This window comes from Tamandua tetradactyla, chromosome 25 (assembly GCF_023851605.1).
Source record: "Tamandua tetradactyla isolate mTamTet1 chromosome 25, mTamTet1.pri, whole genome shotgun sequence".
NCBI classification, from domain to species: domain Eukaryota; kingdom Metazoa; phylum Chordata; class Mammalia; order Pilosa; family Myrmecophagidae; genus Tamandua; species Tamandua tetradactyla.
Genome location: NC_135351.1, coordinates 35217567 through 35231359, shown reverse-complemented (window position 1 = coordinate 35231359; position 13793 = coordinate 35217567). Strand labels below are relative to the sequence as shown.

The following is a 13793-nucleotide window of genomic DNA, read 5'->3' as shown; positions in this document are numbered from 1 at the left end:
TGCAGATATTAACCCTGCTGTGCTTGATAAATTTGCAACCACCTCCTCTGACGAATCAGACCTACACCTCCAACTGAAGAGTTTAATCCTGTTTTACCAGATGGAACTGTAATGGAATGCCCTGAGGTAGTTGACTTGCAGTTAATTCCTCTCATGACCCACTCTCACTATACTTCCTTTCTTTCAGACCTATAACTAGACTATAGACTGAAATCCCAACAGCCCTGAATGTGTGACCCAGGAGGAAGTGTGTTACACTCCAAAAGAACTGCATGCTTTTTCAACTTATGCAGATAGAAGTCAGGGAGCTATGTGTGAAAATAAGTATTAAGGGTGTGGGATAATGGTATCTTCTGGTTTGAAAGTATCACGTACCCCAGAAAAGCCATGTTTTAATCCTGCCCCAAGCTTGTAGAGGCAACTGTTTCTTTTAATCCTAATTCATACTGTAGGTTGACAATTTTGACTAGAACATCTCCACAGAGATGTGACATGCTCAATTTTGGGTGTGACCTTTGATTAGATGGAGATGTGATTCCACCCATTCCAGGTAGGTCTTGATTAGTTTACTGGAATCCTTTAAAAAAGGAAACAATTTGGAGAGGCTCAGAAATACAGAGCTGACAGAAATCTTAGAGCAGAGCTGACAGAGATACCAACACTTAGAGAACAGAGACATGAATATTTGGAGATGTTTGGAGCCCAGCAGATGTCACCATGAGATATTAAGCAAGCCAGAACCTGGAGAGAGCCAAGGGAAGCCAGGAGATGAAGGCCAGCCTTGGAGAAACAAGAAACCCCCACAGGAACACAGGGTGAAAGCAATGGAGCCCAGGAGCAAGGGACCAGCAGATGCCAGCCACATTTCTGACTCTCTAAAATATTTCCTCTTTTAAAGGATTCCAGTAAATTAATCAAAAGTTGCTTCTGACCCATTGGCCTTTCTTGAATTAAGGTATCTTTCCCTGGATGCATTAGTTTGCACATTTTTATAGGCTTTGAACTGTAAACTTGTAACTTATTAAGTTCCCCTGTACAAAAGCCATTCCATTTCTGGTATATCACATTCTGGCAGAATTTAAGAAACTAATACATGATGGAAGGAGCGTAAAGTTGGATCAGGCTGTAGTTATTGATATGGGCCCACTGTGCAAAGATTTCAGATTCAGTGGTATAGTTTGAGGGGTTAGAAAGGGCTGTAACAGTTGACTGAAGCCTGGACCCGAAGGTAGTCTGAAATCAAAATACCAGAAGTGCTCCAGGATAAAATAGATGAAGGGAGCCAAAGGCTTAGAGAGATTGGAGTTCTAGAGTGGATTTATCATGTGAAACCTGCTAACCCATTCCAGAAATGTCCAGAGGACACATTGTTAACCAGTACTGTGATGAATAAATATGTGAGAGCAGCTCCTTCATCCCTGAAGAGCTTTGTGGTTGCTCTTCTCTGTAGGTCAGATATTACCATGGGGACTGCTGCCCCTGAACTTGGATCCTTAGATACAATGTGGATGATCAGATCCCAGGTTGGTAGGAAACAAATGGTAGCATTTAATCACCAAACACAGTGTGCGTGTGACTACCAAAATGAACTGCAGACTCAAAGCAGTAATCAAAATGTCTGAACCACAGAGACCTATGGCATTGGCTAGTTGATTATGGGGTACCTAGAAGTGAAATAGATGGGCAGTCTAATAAATTCTGACTTGATCTGTATAAGCAGAAGAGTTCTATGTCAAGTGAACAAAGGTCTAACTTGAATCATGAAAACAGAGTCACAGCCCCTTAATCAATTCTCAGACCTTGGGCAGTTTGCAGACCCAGCACCCCTCGAATGAAGGAAAGTGGGGTCCCCTTGGAGAAGGACCTTGCTATACTGCCAAAAATTTGATGACATTATGATGATTGAACATAGTGAACAAGAAATAGCAACTAGGTCAGGACTTAATTGTGTGCCTAGGAATAGGAGATAAGTCCAACAAAAATTCGGGGGCCTTCCACCTCAGTGAAATCTTTAGGCCACTAGTATTGTGGGCCATGTCAAAATATTACTTCAAAGGTGAAGGATAAACTGTTGCATCTGACCTTTCCTACAACTAAAAAAGATGAACAACACCTATGTAGCCTCTTGGGATTCTGGAGGAAACATATTCCTCATTTGGGTGTATTACCAGTATTATGGATACCAATTACGCTCTTCCCCATCACCCTTGTTATTGTCCAATTGGCTCATGAACAATGTGGGCAGGGGTAGAAGGGATGGACGTTATATGTGGGCTCGGCAGCATGGAATTCCACTCACCAAGTTCAAGTTAGCTACAGCCACTGCTGAGTGCCAGTCTTCCAGCACCATAGACCAACACTCAGTGTAGGGCACATTCCCTGAGGTGATCAGCCTTCTACTTGGTGGCAGATTTCTCACATTGGACTACTTTCATCATGGAAAGGGCAGAATTTTGTCCTTACTGGTATTGACATGTACTCTGCATATGGATTTGTCTTCCATGTACATCATGCTTCTGTTGAAACTGCTACCCATGGCTTTACCAGCTACACTCGGTAATGTGATGTCCCACAAGAACTTCTCTGCTCCCAGGCATGGGTCCCTGGGCTTCTTGCCTTGGAAACACAGCAGCTGTCACCATGGAATGGTCAAGAGCCTCCCCAAGGATAAGTCTCCCAAACCTGTCCACCTCACCATTTTCCTGGGCTGCAAGGCTGGCATGACCCATATCAGGCAGGAAGTGGATAGGCCAGGATCCAAGGTAAACAAGAAGGAAGTGGTGGAGGCAGTGACCATATGGAGACACCACCCATGTTAGACATAGGCATTGTGGGCTATCTGGAAACCCCTTGTGGCCTCCACACCTTCAAAAGACCATCTTTACTGAGCATATCAGTGATGAGTGCAAAAGGTACTTCTGCAAGAACTGGCATACATCTAAAAAGGCCTTCACCAAGTACTTTAAGAAATGGCAGGATGACAATGGCAAGAAGCAACTGGAGAAGGACTTCAGCAGCATGAAGAAGTAATTCCATGTCATCCATGTCATCACGCACACCCAGATGTGCCTGCTTCCTCTGCGCCAGAAGGCCCACCTGATGGAGATCCAGGTGAACAGAGGCACCGTGTCTGCGAAACTGAACTGGGCCCATGAGAAGTTGGAGCAGCAGGTGCCTGTGAGCCAAGTGTTCAGGCAAGATGAGTTAATCAACATCATTGGAGTGACCAAGGGCAGGTGCTACGAAGGTATAGCCAGCCAGGAGCACTTCAAGAAACTACCTTGTAAGACCCACCAAGGACTGTGCATGGTCACCTGTATTGGGGTGTGGCATCCTGCCTGTATGGCCTTTTCTGTGGCTCAGGCTGGACAGAAAGGCTACCACCACCACACCGAGATCAACTAGAAGATCTGCAAGATTGGCCTGGGCTACCTTATCAAGGACAACAAACAGATAAAAAACAATGCTTTCACTGATTATGAACTGTCTGACAAGGGCATCAACCCTCTAGGTGGCTTTGTCAATTACAGTGAGGTGACCAATGACTTTGTCATACCAAAAGGCTATGTGGTGGGGACCAAGAAGTGAGTGCTCACTCTCTACAATTCCTTGCTGGTCCAGACCAAATACTGGTCCCTGTAGAAGATTGACCTCAAGTTCATCAACACCACCTCCAAGTTTGGCCATGGACGCTTCCAGACCATGGAGAAGAAGGCATTCATGTGACCATTTAAGAAAGACTGAATTGCAAAGGAAGAAGGAGCTCAATGTTAGGAACAGATTGTGCAACTGGTAGGGTCTCAATAAAAAGTGATTTTCCAATTAAAACAAAAACGAGCAAACAGAACTACTACCTAGAGAATGCCTTATCCCCTGTCATGGTATTCCATGCAGCATTGCTTATGACCAAGGAGACACCACCCTGAGTAATACAATCAAGAAATATTGATTTAATCATTAGTAACCACTAAAGATCTTAAGTGCAGGAATGGGCATATGCTCATGGAATTCACTGGTCCTACCATGTTCCCCCTCATACTGAAGCAGCAGGATTGATAGAACAAGTGTTTCTTCCTTGTTTTGTTATGAATGTGGTTGTACATATATATAAAGTAAATTTTCTTCCCTATCTTAACTCCTTATCATATAACACAAACTGAATTAATTTTATGTCATTGTATTTAAGTTATTGGTTATCAAATGAATATTACCCTAGGACTCTCATGTTTTTCTGGGGAAACTGTTAATGTGTTTCAGGACAGTTGGGTTGTGTTAGGTGAAAGCATGACTATGTTATTGCTCTATTCAGACATTAAGAATGGTTTAAGGAAATGTGAATGGGTGCCAATTTAACAAGGGGTGGGGTGTGATGGCTAATTACACATCAACTTGGCTATGTTATGAAGTCCACTTGTTTGGTAGAGTTACACTGGCCTGATTGTTACTATGAGGGTATTTTGTGGATTTAAATCATTAATCAGTTGATTGCGTCTATGGCTGACTACACCAATGATTAACAGGAGATTGCATTCAGCAATGAGAGAAGTCTCCTCATCTAATCACTTGAAGGCCTTAAAGGAAAGACTGATGAGTTCAGCTGTCAGAAAGAAAAATTCTATCTCTACTCCAGACAGCCAACTTTTCCTGAGGAATTCATCATCACTGTATCAGTCAAGATTCTCTAGGGAAAAAGAACCAATAGAAGATATCTGAAAGTATGAGTTTTATAAAAAAGGTCTCTCAATGCATGAGTCCAAATTTCATAGGGCAGGCTGGGAGCTGGCAATTCCAATGAAGTTTTTCAATGAGTTCTCCAGAAGAAGCTGACTGGCTGAAGTAGAGAAGAAAATTTTCTCTTCTGACTGCTGAAATCATCACTTCTCCTTTTAAAGCCTTCAACTGATTGTAGTAAATGTCTCTCCTTGCTGAAGGCACTCTACTTAGTTGATTGTAGATGTAAGCAGCCATAAATGCATTAACTTACTGATGATTTATGTCCACAAAATGTCCTCACAATAACAGTTAGACCAGTGCTTGCTCGACCAGACAACTGGGCACCATTATCTGGCCGGGTTGACACATGAGCCTAACCATCACAATCACCATCAGTGTTTCCAACTTGTGGCCTACCCTGTGGAATTTGAACTTGCCAATTCCCAAAGGTGCCTCCTGAGCCAATCCCTACAAGAAATTTCTTGCTATTTTTACATATGTATATATATGTTCTGTTGTTTCTTTTTCTCTGGAGAACCCTAATATAATGAAGAAATAAGGATTTCCACATATTATTTAAAGTTGTGCATTTAATCATTATTAACCACTAAAGATCTTGAGACATTATATAACTAACAAAAATTAGAAAATAAAATGCACACACAAAGAGGTAGGACAAGTGTACTGAATTCCTTAACCTGTTTTCATTGTGGAAAACCAATACACATTATGTGAAGTTTATAAGTCCAGAAATACAGGCATTCATATGTGTTAGTTCCAAGGTATAGAAGACCTAAGCACAGAGCTATTTAAAAATAGTTACTTCTGGGGAGTAGATCCAATGATGTGGTAGGAGTAGATTTACTTTCACTTATATTGGGAGGTACTTGCTGAGTTATTTGTGCAATCTTTTTATAAATAATGATATATATTTTTTAAAACTCTTCTGGTGTACTTTTCCACTGGAGTAGGAATTGGTGGTGCTCCATATTTTCCAAGGGCATTCTCGACCTCTAGGCCTCTGACCTGTGGTTGCTTTCAAAGATCTGAGTCACCCGGTGTGCCAGTTTGAAGCTATTATGTACCCCAGAAAACTCATGTCTTTTAATTCTCTTTCAATATTGCTTCATGGCATCTTTTTTATTGTTTCCATGGAGATGTGACCCACCCAATTGGGAATGGCAATCTTTGATTAGATGGTTTCCATGTAGATGTGTCTCCACCCATTCAAGGTGGGGTAAATTACTGGAACCTTTTAAGAGGGAATCATTTTGGGAACCGTTTCAGTGCTGACAGAGCCCACACAGCCTGAGACCTTTTGAGATGCATAAAGAAAATGCCCCTGGGAAGCCCTTGAAGAAACCTGGAGAAAAAGCTAGTATATGTCACCATGTGCCTTTCTAGCTGAGAGACAAACCCCAAACATCATCGGCCTTCATGAGCCAAGTTATCTTTACCTGGATGCCTTAGTTTGGATATTTTTATAGCCTTAACTTAATTTGAACATTTTCATGGCCTTGGAAATGTAAACCTGCAACTTAATAAATTCCTTTTTAAAAAAACCATTATGTTTCTTGCATATTGCCTTCTGGGAGCTTACAAACTAAAACGCCTTGTATCTGGGGAACCCAGGGAGCGTGTCTTCTGCCAGAGCTGACCTGGGATGCCTGCTTTAGATGGGGTTAAAGCAGAAAGATGAGTCTAGCGCCCCAAGGAAACCACTCAGCTCAGCGGAGGACCTTAGAAACAGGTCTTATGAGGATCTCCCTCTGTGCCCATTCCTTCAGACAGGAAGGAGAGGCTGTTCTGGGAAGACCCACCAGCCCTTAGGCCATTCATACTGGACACAGCCCTAAGTCTGAGCCCACACTTTCAAAACTCCAAAGCCCTTGGTCTTTCTTTGTTTTGGATCTGCTTGTCTTCTGGGAATTTGGGGTGTCCTTTGCTGGAGGAGGGAACCTGCAGCTGACTATGTCCCTATTAATGATGGGTGGTGGCTCAGGTCTTGAGATGTTCTAGGGTTTCAGGGGTGTAGTTTTCAGGGGACATTTTGTTCCTGTGTATCTGGAAAGAGCCTCCGGGATGCATCCCAGTATTATCTGCCCAAGAGTCCGCAAATTCACCTCGCCAGCCCCTGCTGCCAAGCTCGTCACTGCCCGGCCAGTGCTGACTCACCGGGAGTCTGTGTAAACCTTCCGAATCAATGACAGGCAGCCGTTCTGGGAAGAGGCACATTTCTGATTACAGCTGGCCTCTCATCAGGCATTGGGAATTCGCCTCGTCCGGCCTGCTGGCCTAAGGGTCTGGCAGCCCCACGCACCTGGCTGTGCTTTCCAGGCCCACGCCTCAGCGCCTTCATCACCCACATTCCTCTGTCCAGTCTCACCCTCGGAAACGTCCTTACACTCCAGTCGCCTCTCGAATGCAATTCCAGTGTGACGCAATGATTTCTGACGAAGTTGTGAAAAACGCTCCCTGGAATATTTAGAATTGGCAGAGCCACTGAATCAGAACCAGGCCGAGTTGTGAGCTCACGCTGCGTACCTCCTGTCCCACCCCCAGTGACTTGCCAAAGACCCAACAGCAAACAGTCCCAGCAGGGGGAACTGGAAGTACAGGAATATCTGAGCGTCAGCGGGGTAGGGGTGTACTGGGGGCAGTGACAAATAACTGTCAATGCTGAGAAGTCCTTTGGCATTCCTTCCCATGGACAGTGGGCAGCTGGCCTCTCTCTCCACTGAGGACCAGATATGGGGGTGGGGCAGGTTTTAATTACAGATGTTGGAGTTGAGTTTCTGTGTAAAACTGGAAGTACTTTATTTTAATGCTTCAAGCTCAGCAACAGTCAATGAAGAGGGTGGAAACCCCTTCCCTAGGGACTCTAAGGCAGGGTGGGGCACCTGTTGGGGGAGCCTGGACTGCCCCTGGGGGAGCAGTCTCTCCCGTGGGTAATTTCTGCGGTGGCTGAGCTGCAAAACTCTGCTGCAGGTGCACAGTTGCCTGGATGAGAGCAGATTCCTGCGTGGGGCAGAAAATGCTGTCTGCAGGGTTCCTTTACAGCGTCCCACAATGCCATCAAAGGACGGCCACGGGGAAATCAACAGCAAGAACTCACAAATTTCTAAAGAGGAGAAAGCTGATTTTTGTGCAACATCCTTGAGAAATCAAAGCTTAGGACATTCATCAAGATAGGTAAAAACTTGTAACATGAGCATATTTATCTGTTCAGGGGGATTTTTCAACTCTTTCTCTGATGTTTCAAGTTCAGCAAAATATAGACTTTCGATGTGCTTGTTTCATTCGTTTTAGATCTCTCTGGGGGAATGCACCCTCCCACTTAGTAAATCAGCAGAGAGCAGTTTGGAAGGGGTATTTATAACTCTCTGGAACCCCGCAGCTGGGGGCTGAGTTAGTGGTGTGCATTCAGGCTGAGTTCCATCTAGTGGGGTGTACACACAGCTCCATTCCTGCGGAAGCATTTACCCAAGTGCTGAAACCCAGCTGGGGTGATGGAGCTGACCTCTCCTCTCCTCCCCCTTCCGCTGTTATCCTAACTAAAGGAGAGAGTTCACATCTCTGGGACAGCGTTCGCAGATAACATACTGCACCCCTTCCTCAGGATGTATGGAGTGCATCCTAATCTTGGGAAGACCAACTCCCTCCAACTTTAAGGTTAGAAACAATTAGATGAGAGAATCTCTTCTCCTGATTTCTTGTAACTGTTGAAAATGATGAGTAGTGGAAAAATTGCTTCAGATCAGACTCTCCTTGCGCTCTGTGAACTTTGCACTGAATTGTTTATAGAAAGAATATAACATTCCCATGGCATGATAAGGCAAATGCTGCTATTTTTGCCTTGTCGCTGTTTATAAATTGCTATCATAAGCAAAGGGCCCGAGGGTGCAGAAGTGACTAGCTGGACAGTTCACTGTATACCTGCTCTCGTTTGCTCACCTTTGCTGCAGAAAACACCTCTGTTTGTCCTGGCAAGCCCATTTTAGAAAAATATTTTCCATCTTGGCCACAATAGATGGCTTCTTATATCCTATTTGGATTGCTTCCAAGTCAGCTGTAGAGAAAATAGCATTTAATTTCAAAGTGCCAACGGATCTTAAGGTGCCCCACTCCTGTTTATTTTATGACATGTATTTTAAAACATTTATCAGCGTCATTTCAATACTTCACTTGCAGTTCTCTGAACATGAATTAAAATGCTCTTCCTTGGGGCTCCATCTCAGTCTCCCTAAAGAACAAGCCCCTGGAAGGCAGGGATTGCTTTTCATTTGAGATGCAAGTCAGGATTTCTTTGTCCCTACAGATCCTGGATCAGTGCCTTGGATAGAATAGAGATGAAATAAAAATTTACTTTACTGAACTTAATACATACCAAAAATCACTAAATGACTATATAACTGTCTTGTGTCCTGGAGAAATAAAACACTTGTCCATGGTGAGGCCAATTCCTAGTTATAATGGTTGTTTGTTGCACTTTGCTGATTTCTAAGAGAGTCCTATTCACCCTACAATCGATAGTGCAGAGCAGCTTGTCCTGGCCAATCTGACAAGCAGAATGTGGTGATGGCACTGGTGCTTGGCTGAAAGTGGGGGACCACTGGTGGTGACTGGGGCCAGGGCTCAGACCAGCCACGGACAACGTGGCCTGGCCCAGTCCCACAGAAGGTGTGTTGCATTTACAGTGGTAGTTCAAATGGTCCTTGAGCCCCACTTCCCAGGGCAGCTATTGAGTCACTGCCATCACAGCACTCCTAGAAGGCCTCATAGTTTTTCTGGAACAGCCCCCAGACTGTGTGCCTGGCCTTTAAGGAAAAAAGAAATACCATCAATGAAAGCTTAGAAGAGAAGTAGGGACCAATAAATCAATCTATTAGGAAGAAATAGGTTTGGACATTTTTGGAGAAATTTTAAATTAGGAATTATTTGACTTGAGTTTCAGGTTATTTTGCCAAAAAAACTCACAAAAGCCATGGATTTACGTCTTACCCAATGAAACCTTCTAGTGGGGTGGCCTGGCCATTGAACTTGGTGACATCATAGGCCAGAAATGTCCCTGGGTCCAGTGCCTGAGCATGCATGTGCAATGTCTGTCTGCTCTCAGTTCCTAAAACCCTGAAGTCATTCTTTTTCCTCTCTTTCTTTATTCATATGTTAGTTCTGAAATCATAGCATATCATAGCAAAAGTTTTTAATTCTACCTATGTCTGAGAAACACAAGTTAAATGAGCATGTATCTCATCTTATTTCATATATCTTTTACCTCCTAAAGAAAAACTAAAACCTACAGTGGAGTTTGTTGAGGTGAAGACTTATTTGGAGTGTTATGCTTGGCTGGGTGCATTCTGGGAGAAGCACATGCCCAGTTGGAGGCAGGTGGTATGGATACTTTCACTAAGTGGGGTTTCTAATCCCCAGAGGGCCCTTAAATAACCAGAGAGCAGTTGGTGTCTATCCTCGGATAAGATGCATGCTCGAGTGCAAATTCTGCCCCTCTGGATTCCAGGCTTACACTAGAACTTAAAGGATGCGGGTGATTTCCACAGGGCAGAGTCATCTGTTTGAAGAAGGTCTGTGAAAAAGGAGTTGAACTCACTGTCCCACAATCACTTTGCCAACCTAACTCATTCATCTTTTGTGAGAAAGGGGAAAACAAATCCAGGCTATGCGTGTGGAATGGAAGGGGGCATTTTCGTAGTTTTTTCAATAGTTTGCATTCTGAATGGAATCTTCTCAATAGTAGCTTAGAAGAGAGACTTCATCGAAGGTTTTGTTTTTCATGTATTATAGCTATTTATTCAGTGGGAATATTTCGAGGGCCTGTTGCATTTGCAGGATGGTACAAGAGGGCACAGAAGGAAGGTGGATTCTAAGTCCCTTGTTTGAAGGAACTTTTAACAAAGTGAGGGAGAATGGAGAAAAAATGGCTCAACAATAGAAGTGAGATTAAAATTAAATAATACAAACTCATATAAATAAATAGAATCTAAAGCCAGGAAGGAATTAGCATGAACAGGTATCATTACGGTAAGGTATCTTATGGTGAATGATGGGAAAATGTCAAGAAGTTCTGAAAAAGTGCAGGATTTAGTTGACTGGTAGAAAAGGGGCAGACTGGAGTTCTAGAGAAGGGAATGCATTCATGAGTATAGAGACTATTTTAAAGAAACTTTATTGTGATTATTTTACCCTGTTCTGGGAGATGATTACCCTGGAATCCAATTCTCCAGGAATTGTGGGATTTACTGGCCCTTTTGAGAGAAGATTGCTTCAAACGAACCTTTGGTTGCTCTGTCCAGTTCGCAGTATCTATGACTGAATTACTTGTGTAGAGTTGTTTTCTTAAAGATACCAGGTCCTCTGAGGTAGGATTGCTGAAGCAATGCATTCTGGCCCAGTGAGTCTGTTTAATTTGGGGATAATTTTTGTCTTCTGTGGAACTGTTTTGCTAATAGTAAATTTAACAGCCTCATTTCCTTCCCACCAGAAAATTCTGATCTCCCCGAACCTTTGCTAGGTATATTAGGTATTTATTTTATAGCTTGGAGTTTCCATCTCTGGATATTTAGTTAACTGAACATAGCTTTTCTGGACTGAAGAATCACATCTCTGAAAGCCTATATTTTGTAAGAATAACCTCTTGTCTTCTAATTTCTTCTCCAGTCCTTTAAAGCCTATGTTGGCAAATTGTTAAATTTCTATAGTAGTGTCTACTTAAAAATGCCAGCAAGGCATTTCAAAATGCAAATAGAGTCACAACTTCTGTACATTTTTCAGCTAGGAAACAGTGTACAGGTCTGAACTGGCTAGACTGAGGGGCTAAATCCTCTTTGATTTTATTTGGTCAATGCAGGCCTGCATAGCACTGAGTGCTCTGCTTTTTCCATGGATAGAAACGCTACTACTATGAGGCTGCCTGGTTGTGTCCTTGACCTTCTCATGGGGAGCCATGTGGAGGACTGAGGGCATGGGCTAATAGGAAAATAGAAGTATGAGTTGAACCAGTTATCCACAGCACCTAATCTTGGCTGGTGGGAGTGAATGAGAGGAATGAACTGCCTGCGGCCATGGGGTGACACTGGGTCCACAGCGCTCGCATTCCAGTGTTTGCATTCCAATGTTCATTGTGCTCCCAGCTTGGTGAGGTCTCTTTGCCCAAGATGAGGAGGTGGGATGGGGTGGGAGGCCATAACTGCCTGCCCTGGTGGGCAGCCTGCTTTCCTGCACACCTAATCTGGGCTTGGAGATGGGAGAAGCCTCCTTGCTTTCTCCCTTTTGCACTCCTGTCTCTCCACCTCTTTTTCTACTCTACATCAATATGATATTTAGTGTGCTTTACATACTAATTTTATTAGTGTGCAGAGTTCAACTTTTTTTTTTTTTTAAAATATCTGCCTCATCAAACATTCTCCACCTCCTTGCAGCTCTCCACCCTTAGGTATTTCTTAGATACTGTCAGAACAGCCTGTACCTAGAGCTGAGATTCTAGGATCACATTTGTGTGGGTCAGTATTGCTAAATAAGATGAAGTGTTAAGATTATAGGGTTTGTACTAAGTTACTGAGTCGGAGCCATCATGTGAGCTGGCATGGCAACAAGTGTCCCCTGGCACATTTCCTAGATTTGCCTTTCTGCAACCTTGTGCTTTTCAAGGAAATGGCTGAGCCGTCTGGTTCTGCTTGGGTGGCAGGGAATGGGGACATGTTAGGTGACACCCATCTTATCTTCAATTCAAATGGGGCTAAAGAGCAGGAAGAGAGAAAAAGAACAGCCCAGCCCAGGTGGTCTTGCTGTGCATTGATCTGGCACACAAGCTAATGAACCCAAAATGTTCTCCTTGGTGCTATGATTGCTAAGTGGCTGGGGGAATATGGGCTACCTTTCAACCTGGTGGTTCCCTGCCCTGGGCTGCTCCATACTGGAGGACAAATGGATGCTTCTCACTTCCCTGCTTCCTGGAGCCTCTGAGTGGCAGAACAGGGCTTGGTAGAGGATCTCTGCAGGGTCTATAGCCCCTGGGTAGAAATCCAGGAGGGGAAGGGATGAGATATCGGCAGATCTATTTGTACACCTGGCTCTCATCCTTGTGGATCCCGGCCACAAGGTCCACGAATTGTTCATGGTACTTGTCAATTCTGTAGACAGTGTGAGCTCTACTGGGCCAAAGATGGCTTCATTACGGAGTGCTTTTTGACCATCCAAAGAAATCTCATACTGAGGTTGACAGTGTTCCTTGGGTGATGAAAATAAAACTGTTTCTAATTGTCAGCCTTCTTTCACATCTGAACCTGAGCTCACAGCTCACAGTCATCATACCTCTTCCCAGACCCAGGCTTCAGGAGAGGGGTGTCTGTTACAGTCCAGACCAGGGGCTGCTGGGACTGGGGTAGGGCTTGGTTGAATGCAGAAGGAGATGGAAGCCTAGAAAGAGGCAGGACCTTGTCCTGGATGTTCCCAAAGAAAGGGGGCAGGTGCTGACGAGCCAGGCATCCCCCAGAGCTGGGATAAATTCGGAACACAATGTCCGTGGCAGTGACCACCAGGTGGCAGCCTCTGCATGCAGCTGCTAGCAGCAGAGACCCTCCTGTCCCACTGAGGGCAAGCACTACATCAAGAATACAGAGCAGCAGAGATTCCAAAGCTGGCAAGCAGCCAGTGGCTTCAGGACGTATTGTGTAGACAGCAGCATTCTGCTGGAATTTAAGGGTGAGACTCGGGTTCCCAGCAGGGAGACAGAGAAAAGCAAGGCCAGGCCTGGTGCTAGACAGCAATGGGAGTCTGCTGAAAAGCACAGGTTCTTCAGAAAGAGAAAGGGCTGTCTCTTATGGTCACCAAGAAAGGAGAGAGAAATCTGAAAAATCTCACCTCTACCTCCTGGAGTCTAAAGAGTTTATGCTTTTTATGGATTCACACAAAGGGAGGGGGGTTGTTACCATTACACTGACAAGTAGCTAAGCTAAAAAAGCTAGTATAATAATAAGGATAAGCAACTATGGTCTTATGTAAAGGTAAAGCTAAAGTAACCATTACAATTACTCATGCTGATGGTTACATAGACCCAGGCAACT

The 13793-nt window shown here is 44.0% G+C and overlaps 1 pseudogene; it reads left to right on the top strand.

Annotated features, from left to right (window-relative positions):
• Window positions 1-2564: 2564 nt before the first annotated feature.
• Window positions 2565-3774, top strand: LOC143668987 (large ribosomal subunit protein uL3 pseudogene; annotated as a pseudogene).
• The last annotated feature ends 10019 nt before the right edge of the window (window positions 3775-13793 follow it).